At 37.4% G+C, this 18530-nt stretch overlaps 1 protein-coding gene across 1 annotated transcript in view; it reads right to left on the bottom strand.

Moving 5' to 3' along the window:
- The window catches only part of OLFM2 (olfactomedin 2), a 576857-nt gene that overhangs the window by 335759 nt on the left and 222568 nt on the right, over nucleotides 1–18530 (bottom strand). The window lies entirely within an intron of this gene.

Raw genomic sequence — 18530 nt, 5'->3', positions numbered from 1 at the left:
GCAGCAAGACACGTGCTATTACAGGCAGACAATCCCCTTAAGGGGTTAAAATGTATGCTACATTTGAACCATGAAACTGTAATATTGATTTTCACGTCCCTTTTAAAAAATACACTTCCCCAAAAATATGCACCTGTACGTTGATGTAGCTGCCAAATGAATGTCACAAGCAATTACTCGGCTACCGCAAGAACCTGGAAATCCTCAGTTGTTAAAGGATTCCCCACCAACATCTTATTTAAGCCTGAATTACTAAGCGTCTGTGATGCCCCTGTCACTTCAATTGTTCATACACGATTGCATCTCTTTTAAAGAGCACTATACTTGAGGACGAACATCTGTTTTATTATGTTTGATTACAGAAAATCTAGCTTTACTATATTTTTCAATTTGTTAAAGTAAAAGAAACATGAAGTAATCTCTGTACTTTTTTGAAAAGCGTTTATGTTGCAAACTAAAAAGGTGTAAGTCTGCAAATTTTAGTACATACAAGACACATTTTATATTCTTAAATCACAGTTCCCACATGATGTTTGTATAAATCTAATTCTACAGCCATGACTTTTTGAAAACCTATTATGGCTGCATATTTTGGCATTTGTACACACACACACACACACTATATATATATATATATATATATATATATATATATATATATATATATATATATATATATATATATATATATATATATATATATATATATATATATATATATATATATTTATATTTATCAATGAAAAAAGTGTATGAGAGAGTAGATAATACTGCTAAACCAAAAAAAGAATAATTATTCTCTGGTGCCACCCTTGAAAATGAATTATACAAAACGTGCGTTGGCACTTTGTGTAACTTTGGCACCTATGTGCTATACTAGCCAGGAGTGAGGTCGACCAACTCCTGTCTCTCTTCCAAGCATTTTTCAAAGAAAGAAAAGACATTACGGTACAAGTTTATTGTTAGCCCTGGAACTGACTTCATGCTGACACTACATGCTGAGAAAGAGCGTGTGTGCTTGAAAAGCGGCTTAGTATTGGAGATTGTGGTTTCCTTATTTGCGCTGGACTGAACGTGCAATATCCACCTGAAGGTGTTTAAAGATAAGAGATCCCTTTTACTGAGAAATATTTTGGCTCTTGTGTGTGGCTGTTTCAACTTACTTTCCTGAGTATACGGTGCATCCTGGTATGTGCTTAGCTACATAACATCGGTGGAAGCCTGGTTTCTTTCACCTAAGCAACTGACCAATCCAGTGGACGGATTCTCGGCCTTTGGGACACACTTTTTGCAATCGAACCTATTGCCAGCAGGCTTACAACCACACCTTAGGCAGCAAGTGACATCACACGCTCTGAATGCTGCATCCTCTCTGAATTGGAATAATGGATCTACAGACAGCAGCTAAGTAAAATAACTGAACTTGTACTTCCAGCAGCAATCACCATTGTCTGTATTTCAGATGCTATACTAAGACATTTGCCGGTCATTTTTTCTGATCTATTTTGGATAAAATGCAAATGTTTCTTTTATGTTCTTACTTGTAACCGTAATGTTAATTTACTTAAGGTTTTTGCTTACTATATGTTACCTGCCTATGTTATAGATATCTGTCTGAGTCATAGATAGTAGGTTAGGCTGCACCCCTAGTTAATTAGCATACGTATGCTTAGAGGTTTCTGGCCTTTTAGTAGCATTTAGTCTTTGAATTCTGCTGTTTTAGTTAAAAATGTTCTCTTTCAAAGTATGATTGACTTTGTCACTTTTTGTGATCCACATAAATGTGGTTTGGGATTTAAATAGGAATTAATAAATTTGATTATTTACCAAAATTCTGTGTGCTTTTTTTATCCCTTGCTTTTTCACAACAGTAGTGTATGTTGTGAATACATTCTCTCTGTTTGATTTTTGTATAATATTTATATTTATATATATAAATATATATATATATATATATATATATATATATATATATATATATATATATATATATATATATATATATATATATATATATATATGTGTGTGTATAGTTAGTCCAATAAAAAAAAAAAGTATCATTGCTCAATGCAATACTCTTGTTACTTTGATATCTAAATCTCTGGACTAACACGGCTACTCCAATCAACGTATTTTGTGTATGTTAATTTCAGATGTTAATAACAGGCTAAATTATGAGTGGTGCTCTAACGTTTGCACAAGAGCTGAACGGGGGTGAGGGGGGGTTAATCGTGGTTGTTTGAGCGTGTCAGATTTTTCACTTGCATTACATTGAAAGTAAACGGGATCGCTTGAGTGCCATTTAAGCTAAAACGATTTAGGTTAGCGAGACCTTAGAGCTCTGGTTAACTGTTTTGTGAAACAAAAAGTCTCACAAAACACATCAAAAATACATTATAAAGTATAGTTACACTCACAATAATCACTATGTAAGAAAACAGAATAAAAGGACTGCAAAGGGCTTTGACATAGAGATACTTACATATACATCTCTAAAGATATATGTTTATATGTGTGTACATGTGTTTTTATTTATATGTATTTACAAACATATACACATATTAACACATAAAAACATATGTATACGTATATAAATATATATATATATATATATATATATATATTTTCTGTATATATATATATATATATACACACCTGTGTATGTATATGTGTATATATATATATATATATATATATATATATATAAAAGTATCAACATTGACCATTGAATAAATAAGGTATTATTTGAACTGAATCCAGTGAGTGCAGTCCCTACCTGTTGATACTTATTGAAATTTTGACTGAGCACCCTGGTTGCTGACTATCTTTGAATTGCGAGTGCAGATACACAGTGGAAATATATATATATGCATTGGATACCTTTAAAATGAAGTAAATGAAAACCCAAGAAAACATATTTATGCAATATTAATATTTAATAATGGTTTTAACTTTGTATTTGCTTTAAATATGTCACATTCCAATGTTCTGCACATAGCAGAATATGTTCTATGTATTTATAAACAAATTTTCTGTATATATCTGTACCAATATATAATCATGTGTGTGTATGTGTATATATATATATATATATATATATATATATATATATATATATATACATCAAATATATGTAGAAATATGTATTTATTAATAAATAGAGCATATTCTTCTATTTGAAGAACATTGGAATGTGAAATATTCATATTTTCATGTTGGGTTAGAGCACTTGAAAATATGCAATCAGTATTGTGATTTTCCCCCCACTTTTTTGCTTCATTAACTTCTATGGGGGAATACGTTATGGCGTTAAATAACGCTCCACTTGTAATCTGGCACAAGATTGGTTGTTGCCTGATTTAATATAAAGTTAAAATATTGGTCAGATAAAAATGTTGCTATAAAACTTGAACATAACTTAAATGGATATGAAACCCAAAATGTTTCTTTCATGATTTAGATAGAACAAGCCATTTTAAACAACTTTCTAATTTCATTTTATTATCAAATTTTCTTCATTCTTTTGGTATCTTTTTTTAAAGGTGTCTGGCGCACTATATGGCAGCAGTTTTTCAAGAATATTATCCATTTGCAGGTGCACTAGAGGGCAGCACTATTTCCTGCCACGTAGTGTCCCCAGATGCCTACCTAGGTATCTCTTCAACACAGAATATCATGGGAACAAAGCAAATTTAAAACTTATAATAGAAGTAAATTAGTAACTTTTTTTTAAAGTGGTATGCTCTGTCTGAATCACTAAAGAAAACTTTTGGGTTTCATGCCCCTTTAAATTGTGCCTTTAGAATTTCCATCTATAATTGCAAATAGGTGTTTTCATTTTTTTTAAATGTTAGTTAAAAAAATGAAGCTTATGATATAATATTATTATTTATGCCATAAATTAGAGGGACATTATACTTAAACTTCGTAATGTAATTTGTTTGCCTGCTGCACTTTGCCTGCTTTTTACGTAACCGCATGGACTGGATTCCATGGAATTCAGGACCATCATCCTCTTATAAGCTGTAAAGTGAATGCTTTATATATACAGGGGCTCATTTGTATCTGTCCTTAAAGGGACACTAAACCTATTTTTTTTTTTTTCTTTCATGATTCAGATAGAGCATAAGATTTTAAGCACCTTTCTAATTTACTCCTATTATCAATTTTTCTTTGTTCTCATGCTATCTTGATTTGAAAAAGCAGTACTGTAAGCTTTAGAGCCGGACCATTTTTTGTTCAGCACCTGGGTAGCACTTGCTGATTTGTGGCTAAATATAGCAAACCAATCAGCAAGCTCTACCAAGGTGCTGAACTAAAAAAGGGGCCGGCTCCTAACCTTTTATTACTACTTTTTAAAATCAAGATAACATGAGAACAAAGAAATTGATAATAGGAGTAAATTAGAAAGTTGCTTAAAATTGCATGCTCTATCTAAATCATGAAAGAAAAAATGTGGGGTTAGTATCCCTTTAAGCCCTTAAAAAAAAGTGTTCAAGGAGTATGTCCCTAGACTGCAAAACATTGCAAACTTTGTTTTAAAATAATTATTCTGTATGCAAATCTTTGCAATACATTGACCCATTCCTGATACATACATTAAATTGTTTTGATATTATTGGTTAAGTGAAAACCTTTATTGTTATTATTATTATTATCATCAGGAATTTGTAGAGCGCCAACAGATTCTGCAGCACTATAAACATAAGCGGTATATAAGGTAACATTTATAGGGATCAAATGGGTAGAGGGCCCTGCTGAGAGTTACACTGTTGTAGTCGGCTCTTATGAAGGTGATCTACAAACAGCTGGGCTCATATAGATAGACAGATATCTATATTAACTCCTTAACCCCTTAAGAAATAGACACTTTTTTTAGATTTACCTATCAAAACCATATAAAAATAATTTAGTAGACAAGTAGACAGACAACCCAAAGTATTGATCTAGGCATATTTTGGTATATTTCATGCCACCATTTCTCACTGAAATTATTTACAAACAGCTTGTGCAATTATATTGTAAATGCTTCTCTGGGATCCCCTTTGTTCAGAAATAGCAGACATATAAGGCTTTGGCATTGCTTTTTGGTAATTAGAAGGCCACTAAATGCCGCTGTGCACCACACTTGTATTATGCCCAGCATTGAAGGGGTAATTAGGTAGCTTGTAGGGTTAATTTTAGCTTTAGTGTAGAGATCAGCCTTCCACCTGACACATCCCACCCTCTGAAGGTCACCCCATCTTAAATACTGGCAGAAAGTCTGCCAGTACTAAAATTAAAGGCTGCTTTTATATATATATATAGGTTTTTTGCAGTGTATTAACCTCCCTGATCCCCCCAAACAGCTCTCTAAGCCTCCATCCTCTACCTATTTGCCGCCATCTTAGGTACTGGCATCTGGCATTTAAAAAAAAAAATACTATTTTTTTCTGTAGTGTAGCTGCCCCCCCCCCTCATTACCCTCCCAGATCCCTTTCCCTCAATGGAACCCACATAGGATCCCCCTCATTGACCTTCCTCCCTCCTTCCCCCTCACTTCCCGGTGTAACCTGCACTTTTTTTTTCCCCTAAGGCGTTGCGTGGCATAGCGGTACCACCCACTCCCGCCCTCCTCCTGGCTCTTCCAGTGATAGGCCGCCTACCCACCTCCTTCATTACACTCCCACCCACCAACGATCCGCACCACCGCTGTGCGATGCCTCGACAACTCTTCAAATCTATTTCTGCAGTGCCCCACTCATTGTCACGCCGCGCCGCTCTAGCTGTTGCTAGGGGCACGGCGTCTCCTTCCCTGCTCATTGCCAGGGTCAGTGTCAGCTCAGATGCGTGTGGCGCTGACATCATCACCGCACGCTCCGGATGCCGGTCAGACCTCAGTGGTGCAAATCCTGTGCCTATTTAAACTTGCCACAAACGATCTGTCACTGCCCAAGTATAGGTGTTACTTTGTGTACTCCTGGGTGTGACAGATCGTTCTTTCTAATTGTGTAAATACCGTTACTGAACCTGCCTGCCTGACTACTCTCCTGCCTTAGCCCTTAAACTGCTGGATTGATTACTGTTGCTGAACCCGCCTGTCTGACTACTCTACCTGCCTTAACCCTAAAACTGCTGGATTGATTACTATTGTTGACACTGCCTGTCTGACTACTCTACCTGCCTTAACCCTCAATCTGCTGGACTGCTTTACTGTTGCCAAACCCTGCCTGCCTGGCCATTCTAGTGGTTTATCCTTGGGCTGCTTTACTGTTGCCAAACCCTGCCTGCCTGACCATTCTAGTGGTTTATCCTTGGACTGCTTTGCTGTTGCCTAACCCTGCCTGCCAGGCCATTCTAGTGGTTCATCCTTGGACTGCTCTTCTGTTGCCGCTGGGGACTGTCCTGCCTGTGGTGAGTGCCGCCTTCCTCATCTCACTAACTTTCTCTGCTCTGGGATATTCCCTATCATTCCGGCTTAACGCCGGGATAACAAGACTACTGGCCGAGTTTGGTCTGATAGAGGAGTATCCCACAAGCGTTACTCTCGTGGGGCATGCAGAAATAGTGCAATCTTGCTATTTTGAGCAAGATCGTGACAGAGAGAAGCCCAGGACTGCAGCGACATACAGGGTATGTTGCTGGTCCTTAAGGGCATAATGACCAGCGTCGTACAGGATACAGCGCTGGTCATTAAGGGGTTAAGCAGTGAAGGAGTCATATTGTGTTTATTGATTGAATATTTGTTTTTGGTAAGGTGTCTACATTTATGCATTTAGTAGTTTCTCCACTGTTTTATCAGTGGGAAAATAAAAGTTTGACTGTACTAAATATCTGTGTTGTGCCTTTCAATTGTTGGTAATCTGTCTGATTTTTTTTTTTTAAATTGATGATAAAAGTGCTGGTAAAGGATTCACTTGCATTTTTCTTTTTTCTTAAGCTAATATCTCTGAACACCCGTGCACCAGAGGATTTGTACATTTTTGGAATTCTCTGTGCCCACTTCATATTAATTCCATTTGAATAGCTGGTACTATATATATATATACTGTATATAAATAAACAGGGCTTTTTTGTGGGGGGTACCTCCACCTCTGCCATATCATAACAGGTAATATTTGTAATCATCATGTAAATATTCTACAATGCTGGATATATATTGAAACGCCCTCTTGTAAAAACTAAATAACATTGTCCCTTTGCTTTTCCCAAAGTTACTGAGCACACTATATCAATCAATAATCAATGAGTACATGCATATTTGTTTTTCAATGTATATATATATATATATATATATATATATATACAGGGAGTGCAGAATTATTAGGCAAATTAGTATTTTGACCACATCATCCTCTTTATGCATGTTGTCTTACTCCAAGCTGTATAGGCTCGAAAGCCTACTACCAATTAAGCATATTAGGTGATGTGCATCTCTGTAATGAGAAGGGGTGTGGTCTAATGACATCAACACCCTATATCAGGTGTGCATAATTATTAGGCAACTTCCTTTCCTTTGGCAAAATGGGTCAAAAGAAGGACTTGACAGGCTCAGAAAAGTCAAAAATAGTGAGATATCTTGCAGAGGGATGCAGCACTCTTAAAATTGCAAAGCTTCTGAAGCGTGATCATCGAACAATCAAGCGTTTCATTCAAAATAGTTAACAGGGTCTCAAGAAGCGTGTGGAAAAACCAAGGCGCAAAATAACTGCCCATGAACTGAGAAAAGTCAAGCGTGCAGCTGCCAAGATGCCTTTTGCTACCAGTTTGGCCATATTTCAGATCTGCAACATCACTGGAGTGCCCAAAAGCACAAGGTGTGCAATACTCAGAGACATGGCCAAGGTAAGAAAGGCTGAAAGACGACCACCACTGAACAAGACACACAAGCTGAAACGTCAAGACTGGGCCAAGAAATATCTCAAGACTGATTTTTCTAAGGTTTTATGGACTGATGAAATGAGAGTGAGTCTTGATGGGCCAGATGGATGGGCCCATGGCTGGATTGGTAAAGGGCAGAGAGCTCCAGTCTGACTCAGACGCCAGCAAGGTGGAGGTGGAGTACTGGTTTGGGCTGGTATCATCAAAGATGAGCTTGTGGGGCCTTTTCGGGTTGAGGATTGAGTCAAGCTCAACTCCCAGTCCTACTGCCAGTTTCTGGAAGACACCTTCTTCAAGCAGTGGTACAGGAAGAAGTCTGCATCCTTCAAGAAAAACATGATTTTCATGCAGGACAATGCTCCATCACACGCGTCCAAGTACTCCACAGCGTGGCTGGCAAGAAAGGGTATAAAAGAAGAAAATCTAATGACATGGCCTCCTTGTTCACCTGATCTGAACCCCATTGAGAACCTGTGGTCCATCATCAAATGTGAGATTTACAAGGAGGGAAAACAGTACACCTCTCTGAACAGTGTCTGGGAGGCTGTGGTTGCTGCTGCACGCAATGTTGATGGTGAACAGATCAAAACACTGACAGAATCCATGGATGACAGGCTTTTGAGTGTCCTTGCAAAGAAAGGTGGCTATATTGGTCACTGATTTGTTTTTGTTTTGTTTTTGAATGTCAGAAATGTATATTTGTGAATGTTGAGATGTTATATTGGTTTCACTGGTAAAAATAAATAATTGAAATGGGTATATATTTGTTTTTTGTTAAGTTGCCTAATAATTATGCACAGTAATAGTCACCTGCACACACAGATATCCCCCAAAAATAGCTATAACTAAAAACAAACTAAAAACTACTTCCAAAACTATTCAGCTTTCATATTAATGAGTTTTTTGGGTTCATTGAGAACATGGTTGTTGTTCAATAATAAAATTAATCCTCAAAAATACAACTTGCCTAATAATTCTGCACTCCCTGTATATATATATATATATATATATATATATATATAAGCCAAAGGTAAAAGTCACTGTTACTGCCCTTTCCAAATTAGTTGTCTTGCAGACAAAAACAAAGTCCGGTAAATATACGTTCTCTGTATCAAAGCAATAAACCTTTAGAGAATATATGTGTATATATATTGCTTTGAACCTCTTAAAACAGCCCGGCTGGCCCCCTATAAACGCCTATGTAGATATCAATAGAAATATCAGAGACAGAGTGTGCTTCAGAAAACCGGAGGCTTAGGGGGTACAAGAAAGCGGTCAGAAACAGAGTATGCGGTACCTTCAAATTTCGAACATAAAGAGTGAAGACCAGGACCAGTTATCCCAGACGGCGTAAGCGCCTTTACTCACCGCTCCTCTGGACCGCTGACCCCAAAATAGCTCAGTCTCTAGTTTACCTCCGGAATTCACATGTGTGCACTCGATGGTCTCCTCGGCAAAACTTCAAAGAGGCGTCCTACTATGCAGGAGGGGGCGTGTCGTGCGTGCTTCAGCGTTTCGAATCCATACGCTGATCCTAATCGGCTATCGAAAACAGAGTTCCCATGAACCGGCTTCGGAGCTTAAAGTCCCAGACCTGCTGCTGCTGCCCGGAGTAATTGTAGTAAAGTAGAAAAAAGTTGCAAGCAGCGGTCTTAAAAGCAAATAGTCTTTATTGAAATATAGGATAAAAACACTCCATGAAATGGCACAAATGCATGCACAACATTAGTCCGCTAACATGTTTCGGCCAGGGGCCGTAATCATAGCTAATGGACTTAGCACCTGTGTACCTTAAAAAGCACCAGGATAACCCTGATTGGGTAAAAACAAAATCTCACATTGTGATGCTAATTTAACTCTTTGAGTACTTTTACAAAGAAATGTTATATTTCAATTCAGAGTTTTCTTATTACAAAGAGCCTGTCACTAGAAAACCTACCAATAACATGAATGAATATACACAAAAACATATATGACAGCAGAATTATCTAATGAAAACTAATCAAAAGGATTTAAACAATAAATCTAACTATGGACTAAACCGCTAAAAATGCACACCATAGAGAGCAACTACCTACCAACTAAATTGTGTAACATTTGAAATATAGTACAATATGTAGCGATACACATGTAGAGTTGCTAAAGAAAATACATAACATTATATAATCATAAGCTCTAAACAGTTACACTGTTTCTGTTTCAATGGTGGCAAAAAGCATTACAAAACCAACAAAGATTTAATGTAAACAAAAATGAATAGTAAAAGTTTCCTAATCTGTCATGTTATTGTAATCAAAGACATGCTATTGGATGGGGAATAAAAATAATACTATTAATCTAAAATAAACTAGAAAAGAGGGAACATAATATTTAGAACACTTATTCAAGTGGCTGGATGATGTATTATGTATTACCTAAGCACTATTCTATTTTAATTTAGGAATGTAAACAAGATTCGTTTGTCACCAAATAACCCCTGTATTGCCGTCTGAGTGATATTCTCCTTGTGGAGTATTCAACGGTAGGGCTAGTGAATACCTAGCCCCCAAGGGGAAATGTAGGAAAGAAAAGTTCTATATATTAAGAGAACGATTCAGTGGAGGCATAAAAAAATGTGAATATTGCAGAAATGCACGGCAATGGATACAATAAATTCCATTACATCATATTATATTTACTCTACAATATAATAAACCATTATATTGTTGCTTTGTTGTTATAATAACAATAATAGGGGAGAGAAACTGGTGCCGCAGAAAAGGGAACGTAACCCATGGCAAAAAATCTCTCTCATTGCCAATAATTAATTAGATCATACTCGGAGTTCAGGCCAGTGGGTACACGGGTCTGGAGTCTGAAGATCCAAAACATTTCCCTCTTCTGCAGCAACCTATCCCTATCCCCTCCCCTTGGTGGACAGGTAACTCTTTCAATAGCCTGCCATTTCAGTGTATTGACACTGCTACGATGGTATTTAGCAAAATGCTGCACCAAAGGTGTGGATGCCGTACCTGCCTGTATAGTTGACAGATGATTACGTATGCGCACCTTAACCTCTGTTGTAGTAAGTCCCACGTACTGTAAATGACATTGGGTACAACTGAGGACATAGACCACATATGTGGAGGTGCACTTTAGACATGTTTGTATGGGGAACCTTTCACCTGTCACCTCTGATTTAATATTATCCGCAGGGAGGACAAACTCACACACCCTACATTTGTTGTGACATTTGAAAATGCCCCTATGTGTAAGCCAGGAGCTCTGTCGTGTATCGGTTTTGGGTAAGACTGATGGTGACAACATGTTACCTAAAGTGCTTGTTTTCCTATAGGAACACCGCAATCCCTTGGAGACACAGTTCTCCAATTTGTCATCTGCAGCAAGAAAAGAGAAGTGTTTTTTCACTATTCTGCAAATGTCATGATATTCCTGACTGTATTCTGTAACAAAGGTTACTCCTTTGTGATGTTCCTCAGATAGACTGAAAGCATTACTTTTTGTATCCAAAGTTTGCTTCCTATCAAGCGCATCAACCTGATTTCTTGCTTTTTTGATGACATGGGAACTATACCCTCTACTCTTTAATCTGTTTGTCAAATCTTTTGATTGTTCTGTATATTTATCAGGTAGTGTGCAGTTGCGCTTGACCCTAGTGAACTGTCCCTTGGCTACCGCATAGGGTACGTGTCTTGGGTGACAACTACTCGCATGGAGGAGTGTATTTCCTGCTATGGGTTTCCTAAAAATCTCAGTAATCACCCTTCCATCATCCATACCCTTAATAGTGATGTCCAAAAAGTTTATTTCATTTTCACTCAGTTCATAGGTAAACTTAATTCTAATATTATTGGAATTCAAATATGCCGCAAAAGATGTGAACTGCATTGTGCTCCCCTTCCATACAAGAAGGAGATCATCAATAAAGCGAACATAAAAACAAATTAGATGTCTGTAGGAATTTCCATCTCCAAAGACGTGGGACAGCTCCCACCAACCCATAAAGAGGTTGGCATAGGAGGGGGCAAACTTGGCCGATTAGGATCAGCGTATGGATTCGAAACGCTGAAGCACGCACGACACGCCCCCTCCTGCATAGTAGGACGCCTCTTTGAAGTTTTGCCGAGGAGACCATCGAGTGCACACATGTGAATTCCGGAGGTAAACTAGAGACTGAGCTATTTTGGGGTCAGCGGTCCAGAGGAGCGGTGAGTAAAGGCGCTTACGCCGTCTGGGATAACTGGTCCTGGTCTTCACTCTTTATGTTCGAAATTTGAAGGTACCGCATACTCTGTTTCTGACCGCTTTCTTGTACCCCCTAAGCCTCCGGTTTTCTGAAGCACACTCTGTCTCTGATATTTCTATTGATATCTACATAGGCGTTTATAGGGGGCCAGCCGGGCTGTTTTAAGAGGTTCAAAGCAATATATATACACATATATTCTCTAAAGGTTTATTGCTTTGATACAGAGAACGTATATTTACCGGACTTTGTTTTTGTCTGCAAGACAACTAATTTGGAAAGGGCAGTAACAGTGACTTTTACCTTTGGCTTGTTTATTTAGGTGCTTAGCCTGGTTGCACCTTTCTGTTTCTGTCCAATTTACAGAGCTGTCCTTTCTCTCCATGGAGGTCACTAATTTTTATTCATTGTTGCCTGTCACGGAAAGGGACTATCCTACACTAGAAATTGAGAAGATCTTTTCTACTGATAAATCCAATTATTCATTGTCCACCTTATTTGAAGATATGGAAAAGCTTTTGATAAGGGAACACAAACTACAGTGGGACATTTGGACTTTGGAAACATACATTAAACTTAAAATTATACCACGTGGTCTGAGATTGAATAAATTTCCCACGTTTGATGTCACTGATGTAGATTTTATTAGTACATGGAATGATATTTTGTCTGATTGTTCTACACGCCTAATGCTATTATTAATTTCATATAAATCAAATGTTCTGAAAGCTATTAGAGGAGAGATAGAGCTCTTACAGACAGAAATGAACTCAAGACAGCTGGAGACTAGCTTCGCCAAATTTGATGGTATTCTTAAAATAACAGTTGCACAGGTGAAAAAAGCAGTCCTTGAAACTAAACAAACTAAATTTATAAGGGATCAGACAGACTATAATAGCAACACTGTATATACATGGAAAAAGGCAGACAATAGATCAAGAAGACAATCTAGAGGTAGATCCAGAAATAGACGGAACGGTAGTAGGAATAGAAACACTAATAATGATCAAGGGGCTGTACACAATACAGAAACCAAGAGAGTGACATATTCTGACACTGACTTTGAGTCAGGGGATGATAATGGGGCTTCGAGTGGTGATGAACCACCAAGAAGCATACTTAAAAATACCAAACAAAATTCATCACAACAGGCAGTCTGCGAGGCTACTGGCTCTGGTCACCATCAGATACAAGCAGTGACACCTAAGACTAAACTTGCTGAACCTAAAGGTTCCTCTACAAAGTATGTTGATAACAGTACAACAGTACCACAAACAGTTATATCTGATGATGATCAACGCCAGATAGAGCAGGTTTTTCGTCTTCCTCCACAGCGCACAGGGATAGGACAAACAGGTCAGGACCACTACCAATTGAGAGGTCAAAGAGGCAGGAAGAAATACAAATAACTAATGTAAATAATGTGATAAATTTATCAGGATTCACTTTAACAGACCCACAAATCTCTCTACTTAGTCATGGCTTGAATTTTGCTCCTACTAATCATTTCAATGTATTTAACACTATTCTTGATGTGAATAAACTTATACGTAATATGACTCTTCAGAGGCATTTTTTCACAGAATCCCAACAGTCCACACAAGGGGATAGCCTTAATTCCCAGCCAATGCAACTTACACATACCCCTAAGCTAAATAGGTTTAATTTTGGTGAAACATGTGATTTAATCAATTTGGAGAGTTTGTCACACGACTCTTTATCACTAACCAATAAACAAAGTATTAATGCTGTTAGTGGTTTTCAAAACAAATCGGAATTTTACCCCATTCACAATAGAGGTTCCACCCTAGAAACTTTCTTTAAGCGAGTGGAACGAGACTTGATTAAACTCAAAGATTCAGTTGCCTACCAGACCCCCAATTTGTCTAGGTCTGAGAGAGTGGCTCTTAAGGAGCTCCAAGAGAACAAAAACATTGTTATACGCTCAGCCGATAAGGGGGGCTCTGTCGTGGTTTTGAACAAGACTGACTATGTTAATGAGGCACTACGCCAGCTTAACAATGTAGAGGATTATATCCCCCTTGACAGGGATCCTACCACTACATTTAAGAAAGATCTATTGGACATTTTGGACGATGGGCTGGAGGAAGGGCACTACGATCAAAAAACCTTTGAATTTCTAGTGGTGGATCATCCAGTTGTGCCCATTTTCCATCATTTGCCCAAAGTCCATAAGTCCCTGACAGAAGTAAGGGGTCGTCCAATAGTGAATGGTATTAATTCTCTGTTGGAATATGTGTCACAATGGGTTGATAGTATTCTACAACCACTTGTTAAGAACTTACATAGTTACATCCAGGATACGAAGGATGTAATAATGATTCTGGACAAACTTAAGTGGAACAGTGCTTGCTATAAATGGGCAACTATTGATGTAGTAGCATTGTACTCCTCGATCCCTCATGAGGAGGGCCTTACAGCGGTTGGTTTTTTTCTGGAACATTATTCTGATTTTTCAGAGGACTTTCGGTGCTTCATACTCAGAGTATTAAAGTTTTTGCTAACTCACAATTATTTTTCTTTTGAGGACAGGTTCTATCTCCAGAGACGTGGGACAGCTATGGGGGCCAAGTTTGCCCCCTCCTATGCCAACCTCTTTATGGGTTGGTGGGAGCTGTCCCACGTCTTTGGAGATGGAAATTCCTACAGACATCTAATTTGTTTTTATGTTCGCTTTATTGATGATCTCCTTCTTGTATGGAAGGGGAGCACAATGCAGTTCACATCTTTTGCGGCATATTTGAATTCCAATAATATTGGAATTAAGTTTACCTATGAACTGAGTGAAAATGAAATAAACTTTTTGGACATCACTATTAAGGGTATGGATGATGGAAGGGTGATTACTGAGATTTTTAGGAAACCCATAGCAGGAAATACACTCCTCCATGCGAGTAGTTGTCACCCAAGACACGTACCCTATGCGGTAGCCAAGGGACAGTTCACTAGGGTCAAGCGCAACTGCACACTACCTGATAAATATACAGAACAATCAAAAGATTTGACAAACAGATTAAAGAGTAGAGGGTATAGTTCCCATGTCATCAAAAAAGCAAGAAATCAGGTTGATGCGCTTGATAGGAAGCAAACTTTGGATACAAAAAGTAATGCTTTCAGTCTATCTGAGGAACATCACAAAGGAGTAACCTTTGTTACAGAATACAGTCAGGAATATCATGACATTTGCAGAATAGTGAAAAAACACTTCTCTTTTCTTGCTGCAGATGACAAATTGGAGAACTGTGTCTCCAAGGGATTGCGGTGTTCCTATAGGAAAACAAGCACTTTAGGTAACATGTTGTCACCATCAGTCTTACCCAAAACCGATACACGACAGAGCTCCTGGCTTACACATAGGGGCATTTTCAAATGTCACAACAAATGTAGGGTGTGTGAGTTTGTCCTCCCTGCGGATAATATTAAATCAGAGGTGACAGGTGAAAGGTTCCCCATACAAACATGTCTAAAGTGCACCTCCACATATGTGGTCTATGTCCTCAGTTGTACCCAATGTCATTTACAGTACGTGGGACTTACTACAACAGAGGTTAAGGTGCGCATACGTAATCATCTGTCAACTATACAGGCAGGTACGGCATCCACACCTTTGGTGCAGCATTTTGCTAAATACCATCGTAGCAGTGTCAATACACTGAAATGGCAGGCTATTGAAAGAGTTACCTGTCCACCAAGGGGAGGGGATAGGGATAGGTTGCTGCAGAAGAGGGAAATGTTTTGGATCTTCAGACTCCAGACCCGTGTACCCACTGGCCTGAACTCCGAGTATGATCTAATTAATTATTGGCAATGAGAGAGATTTTTTGCCATGGGTTACGTTCCCTTTTCTGCGGCACCAGTTTCTCTCCCCTATTATTGTTATTATAACAACAAAGCAACAATATAATGGTTTATTATATTGTAGAGTAAATATAATATGATGTAATGGAATTTATTGTATCCATTGCCGTGCATTTCTGCAATATTCACATTTTTTTATGCCTCCACTGAATCGTTCTCTTAATATATAGAACTTTTCTTTCCTACATTTCCCCTTGGGGGCTAGGTATTCACTAGCCCTACCGTTGAATACTCCACAAGGAGAATATCACTCAGACGGCAATACAGGGGTTATTTGGTGACAAACGAATCTTGTTTACATTCCTAAATTAAAATAGAATAGTGCTTAGGTAATACATAATACATCATCCAGCCACTTGAATAAGTGTTCTAAATATTATGTTCCCTCTTTTCTAGTTTATTTTAGATTAATAGTATTATTTTTATTCCCCATCCAATAGCATGTCTTTGATTACAATAACATGACAGATTAGGAAACTTTTACTATTCATTTTTGTTTACATTAAATCTTTGTTGGTTTTGTAATGCTTTTTGCCACCATTGAAACAGAAACAGTGTAACTGTTTAGAGCTTATGATTATATAATGTTATGTATTTTCTTTAGCAACTCTACATGTGTATCGCTACATATTGTACTATATTTCAAATGTTACACAATTTAGTTGGTAGGTAGTTGCTCTCTATGGTGTGCATTTTTAGCGGTTTAGTCCATAGTTAGATTTATTGTTTAAATCCTTTTGATTAGTTTTCATTAGATAATTCTGCTGTCATATATGTTTTTGTGTATATTCATTCATGTTATTGGTAGGTTTTCTAGTGACAGGCTCTTTGTAATAAGAAAACTCTGAATTGAAATATAACATTTCTTTGTAAAAGTACTCAAAGAGTTAAATTAGCATCACAATGTGAGATTTTGTTTTTACCCAATCAGGGTTATCCTGGTGCTTTTTAAGGTACACAGGTGCTAAGTCCATTAGCTATGATTACGGCCCCTGGCCGAAACATGTTAGCGGACTAATGTTGTGCATGCATTTGTGCCATTTCATGGAGTGTTTTTATCCTATATTTCAATAAAGACTATTTGCTTTTAAGACCGCTGCTTGCAACTTTTTTCTACTTTACTATATATATATATATATATATATATATATATATATATATATATATATATATATATATATATATATATATATATATATATATATATATATATATATGTTAATATAAAAGAGAAAACAATCATATACAGAGTTCAGCGCAACAATTATCATATATAAGTTATTATTCTATTATAAGGCTTACTAGTACTAATAAAGTCTTAGTGTAAATATACTTTTCTTTGGTAAGAAAAGCCTACAGAGTCTTTTCTGCTTCCAATCTTAGTGTGGAATATGATCTACAGCATTCACTATAGTAGATGTCTCCTTACCAGATTTACCCTCAATCATATGAGGTAATGAGTGGTCACGAAAAGGTAAATTCAGGTGATTCTGGAACGGTGGTGGTGTGTTGTCTGTGACCGTTTTCCACAGGAGAGTGTTGGTACTCTGTTCTTGTACGTGTCACTTGCTGAATGGAAACTTCCAATAGCTCTTTTTTCCTTATGTTGAGGAACTTGTCTGTGGTCTCTCAGGAGTATGGTATTATCCCAGTTCGATAATTTATAGAGGAAAAGAGGACAAATGAGTAGAAGGATCCATATCAGTCCTTTTTAATGACTTGAAAAATACTAGGAGACAAAACATAGTCAGGGAATTTTAGTGAATATGAATGCAAATGGGAAGGAAGTCAGAAGGAAGTCAAGAAAGTGACTTTAAATACCAGGCATTAAATGATATAGTAATAGTTTCAGGTCAAACATTTTCTGAATTTTCCCTGCACCTGACCTGTCTAATCTTATTTTTTTTTTTTTTTAATAAACATCTAGTTATTTCTCTCTCATTGGGATATTTCCCATACTCTGTCTATTAGGTTATCTCCTCAGTGACATGTATTTTCTTAAATCACTGTCTAATGGTTTTGTCAATTAATTCCCACTGTCTTACCTGCAGACTGATAAACTCTGTTTGATTTCCTTGGCAGGATGAATTCCGAAGCTTTAAAATTGAATTCAGATGTAAGCAAAATGGGTTCTGGTATATGAGGAAGAAAATATATAATAGGTACTTCTTCGTCAGAGGACATTACCTCTGACGAAGAAGTACCATACGGACACACTTCGAAACGCTATCACGCTATGTTTCTTTTGTCCTCTTTTCCTCTATAAATTATCGAACTGGGATAATACCATACTCCTGAGAGACCACAGACAAGTTCCTCAACATAAGGAAAAAAGAGCTATTGGAAGTTTCCATTCAGCAAGTGACACGTACAAGAACAGAGTACCAACACTCTCCTGTGGAAAACGGTCACAGACAACACACCACCACCGTTCCAGAATCACCTGAATTTACCTTTTCGTGACCACTCATTACCTCATATGATTGAGGGTAAATCTGGTAAGGAGACATCTACTATAGTGAATGCTGTAGATCATATTCCACACTAA

This window comes from Bombina bombina, chromosome 6 (assembly GCF_027579735.1).
Source record: "Bombina bombina isolate aBomBom1 chromosome 6, aBomBom1.pri, whole genome shotgun sequence".
NCBI classification, from domain to species: domain Eukaryota; kingdom Metazoa; phylum Chordata; class Amphibia; order Anura; family Bombinatoridae; genus Bombina; species Bombina bombina.
This window is presented reverse-complemented; position numbering and strand designations above follow the sequence as displayed.